Here is a 4,700-nt window from a genome sequence, read left to right on the forward strand (position 1 = left end):
ATTTAACACATGCATTACTCATTAATATACAAAAATTATATTCGGCCTTAGCACACAACTTGCTAGCCGATTCTTCTCCATCTAGCAACCAATGCACATATGTGCTCACTCAAAAATGCTAAAAAAGAAGATTCAAGAATCATCAATCCACCATCACATGCATCATTAACAAGCTTCATATTTAGCATGCAATGGCATTAACACAAAATCTACCTAGGCCGAATATCATCCCCATGACATAGCAAAGATTTGAACCATGGGCTAATTAGAACTCAAGCTAGCAACTAAAAACATGCATGAATCTCAAGGCACAACCTCAAACATACCTTGATCTAGATACAAGTATGGCCAAACCTCCTCCTAATCCTCTTCCAAACCAAACATGAAGCAAGAACTCCTTCCTCCTTCCTTTGAATTTTCGGCCAAATGAAGATGAAAAAGGATGAACAAAATTTTCTCTTTTCTTTTCTTTAACTCACGACAATGGGGGGGGAAACAACTACACACTTTTTTTTTTGTTTTCATCATATTCCCTTTCATTATTTTATGCCCATGCTCCTTATTTTATTTTTTTCCACCCATGATGCACCAACACAACATGTCTATGACATGTCTTGCCCATCACACTTGGTCTACCATGCTTGTCATGGCCGGCCACTACTAGTTAGGGGGGAATTTGACATGCAAGTCCCCCCTTTTTATTTCATGCTCTAATAGGTCCTTATGCTTCGACCTATCACATTTCAAAAATGTCGCACATAAGTCCTATTGACTAAATTCACATGCAATCGACTAAATCGAAGCTTGAAATTTTCACACATTCATAATTACATATTCTAGACAATAAATATCACATTCAAACATTTCGGTGACTCGGTTTAGCGGTCCCGAAACCACTTCCCAACTAGGGTCAATTTTGGGCTGTCACATTGCCATGGTCCAACCATGGTCTTTTCCTTCAATTCATCTTGTCACTAAACTGAAATGCTCAATTTGATCATTTATTCAATTTTCATGCTTTTACATTATTCAAGATTTTATCATCAATACATATGAAATAACATATCATGAAATTCATAAAATTAACAAATAATGACTAAAATTTTAGCCATATAAACTCACAAGTTCAATTTTTGTATCATAATGATAATCATAATTTCATAATAAATATTCCAAATAAATCATTATATCATTTCTAATTCAACACTTATCTATTATAATCGGGCATGTGATCAATTTATACATGAGTCATTCATAGATATATTTTTTTATCCTCAAGTATATGTGTGTGGCTGTTCAGTTTTTGATGGAGTTCTTATGTTGTGACAATGCTAGCTAACTATGATGTTAGACAAAAGCCCTGTTGGTCTGGTCGTTTTATGATAAGTATTTCTTCATCTCTTTGAAATTTTATTCTAATATGTTAGAATGAAGTCGATGGTAAAAATAAATAAATAAATAAATAAATAAAAATATTCGAGGTTCAACCGAATTGTGATTCTGAGAAGTTAGTAAAAGTGTTTCATCAGTGTTGAAAGCAACTTCTTCTGATAAGATTTTCGGGGACGAAAATCCCTAAAGGGGGAGAGTTGTAGCAGCCTAATTTTCAGTGGTGTCGAAACAGTGATTCGAGATCACTAAATCGGACAAATGAGTAGGAAATATTATTAATTTAGTGAGTATAAGTTAAATGTGAAGTTAGGAAAAATTTTGAAGTAGTGAATAGTGTACTAAAAATAAATATTAAAATAATTAGAATCAAAAACGAGGTACCGAGACCTCAAGAATTTTAAATCGAGCCATAAATATTTATATAAATATTTATGGAGTGTTAATAAGTCAGTATTAAAGTTTCGTCAAGAAATTTTAAAGTTCTGATAGTTAATTGAACAAAAAGGACTAAATTGTATTAAATGCAAAATTGCGGGAAATAATTAAATAGCTTAAATGATAAAAGAAAGAGGGTTTAAAAGGAAAATAGACCCAAGGTCTCTTTGGGCTGGACGGCAATGGCATGAAATCAGCAAGAAAATAAGGAGAATTAAGGGCAAAAACACCATGGAAGAGTTCCCTTAAGCTAGGACTAAAGTGGAATTATCTAGATTTCTCTTTATTTTTATGCATTCTCATCAGCAAAAACACCATGGAAGAGTTCCCTTAAGCTGGTTTTTCATATTTTTACTTCAAGTAAGTTCAATTCTTGATTATTTCTTGAATTTTTTATGATTTTGTGACTTTTACAACTAGGTCCACTTGTTAAATTCATTAGTTTTTTATTCTATGAAAGAAATTGAAAGTTGCTATGAATATGTGATGGAAGTATATGATGATTTGGCATGGAATTAGAGCTTTAAATTGTTTATATTCTGATTTTATTGAAAGAATCGAATAGAAAGTGAATGTTTGGGACCTAATTGTAAAAGAGTTTGAAGTTAGAGTTTTATGTAGAAATTCTGAATTTCAATAGTTATGAAATAACTTATCATGTCTAGGAAAAGTATTAATTGAGAAAATTATCTTAATTGAGGGGTTAATTGAGTAAGGACTGAATTGTATGAATTGTGAACTTTGGGGCAAAATGGAAATCAACATTTTGCACTAAAACTGTTTTGGACAGCAGCAGTAGTCTAACTTTGAAAATTCACCAAAAATTGTATAAATGGAATTATAGGATGGATAAAATATGAAATTAAAGCTTATTGAGTCTAGTTTCTCATAGAAGAAATGATGTAAGAAATGGAATTGTAAATCATGAGATATGATAAATTTTTTGAGACAAGGTCAGAATAATTTCGGGTTCCCCTGTTCTGACTTTGTAAAATCATTAAAAATTGGATAAAAATAATTAAGGGCTTAAATTTATATGTTTAGAATCCTGAATGAGTCTATTTTCAAAAGAAACAAACATGAACATCATTTGAATTCTGTACAAGGAGATAATTAATTTTTAGGGAAGAAGGGTCGAAACTGTCAGACGGCAGAACAGGGAAGACTTCAATGAATAAACTGTATTAATTGGCCCAACCAAAAATTATGAAATTTTTATGGTAAGAAAATATTGAGTCTATTTTTAGGAAAAATTAGCATATCTTAATTTGGTGTTCTGTATCTTCAGATATAAATAATTTAGTGACTATGACACGGGTAGATAGCTTGAATATTCACATAAGTAATTAGTGAAAATTATGGATAAGGTTACTTACAAGTGTGTTATTTATACCAAGGATGTGGATGGAAAGGAGGAGAAAAAAATATATGAATGACTCGTGTATAAATTGATCACATGCCCGATTATAATCGATAAGTGTTGGATTAGAAATGATATAAAGTTTTATTTGGAATATTTATTATGAAATTATGATTATCATTATAATACACAAATTGAACTTGTGAGTTTATATGGCTAAATTTTAGTGATTATTTGTTAATTTTATGAATTTCATGATGTGTTATTTCATATGTATTGATGATAAAATCGTGAATAATGTAAAAGCATGAAAATTGAATAAATGATCAAATTGAGCATTTCAGTTCAGTGAGAAGATGAATTGAAGGAAAAGACCATGGTTGGACCATGGCAACAAGTGATAAGTGATAGCTTCGGCTACACTTATCTGATCAAGGAAAAGTGAAAGTGATAAGTGATAGCTTCGGTTACACTTATCTGATCAATGACAAATGACAAGTGAAAAGTGGTAGCTTCAGCTACCTGATCAGTGAAAAGTGGTAGTTCTGGCTACCTGATCAGTGAAAAGTGGTAGCTTCGGCTACCTGATCAGTGAAAAATGGTAGCTCCAGCTACTTGATCAGTGAATAGTGGTAGCTTTGGCTATAAGTGACAAGTGACAAGTGATTTCCGTATAAGACCATATCTGGGATATGGCATCGGTGTGATATATGCTATTGTATAAGACCATATCTGGGATATGGCATCAGTGAGATATGTAATTCGTGTAGGACCATAGCTGCGCTATGGCATCGATATATGAATATGTGTAAGACCATAGATGGGCTATGTCATCATTATGTGAAGATGTGTAAGACCATAGTTGAACTATGGCATCGAGAAAGTGAAGTACTTAATTCCGTAAGACGTTCACTAATTTGATAAAGTTTGGTAAGTGTTACATGGAATTATGTGATACAAGGAAGTACGAGTTGATAAAATACGAGTATATAACTTGGTTGATAAATGAATTCATTTGTGATTATATAATTGTTCATCTTGAATGTACTGTCCATATGTATTGATAATTCAAATGTTTTAATGAATAAAATTCCGATATGGAATAAATTGAACATAAGACAAATAATTATGAAATTGAACTCGGAATTCATGAAAATGACATTGATATATGGAGACATGAGACATTGATATATGAATATGGAAAATGTTTGATAAATGTGTTTATTCATAATTATAGAATTATATACCTCATGTGTACTATTTGCATAAAGATGATATTTCAAATACTTTGGTTATTTAAGCTTAAATATGAAATAGTCTGAAATCAAGATAAGTTGTTATGAAAATATATTTAGATTACAGAGATATGGCTGATATATGTTGTATGATTACATAACGTGAAATTGTGTATATATATGAGAAATTGAATGAGAATTAAGCCCATACACATTTTTTGTTATTTATATGAAGTGTACGACTGATAAGGGTGATAAAGTTATAAACAGAGAGTTAC

The sequence above is a fragment of the Gossypium hirsutum genome, chromosome A05 (genome assembly GCF_007990345.1).
Source record: "Gossypium hirsutum isolate 1008001.06 chromosome A05, Gossypium_hirsutum_v2.1, whole genome shotgun sequence".
Classification (NCBI taxonomy): domain Eukaryota; kingdom Viridiplantae; phylum Streptophyta; class Magnoliopsida; order Malvales; family Malvaceae; genus Gossypium; species Gossypium hirsutum.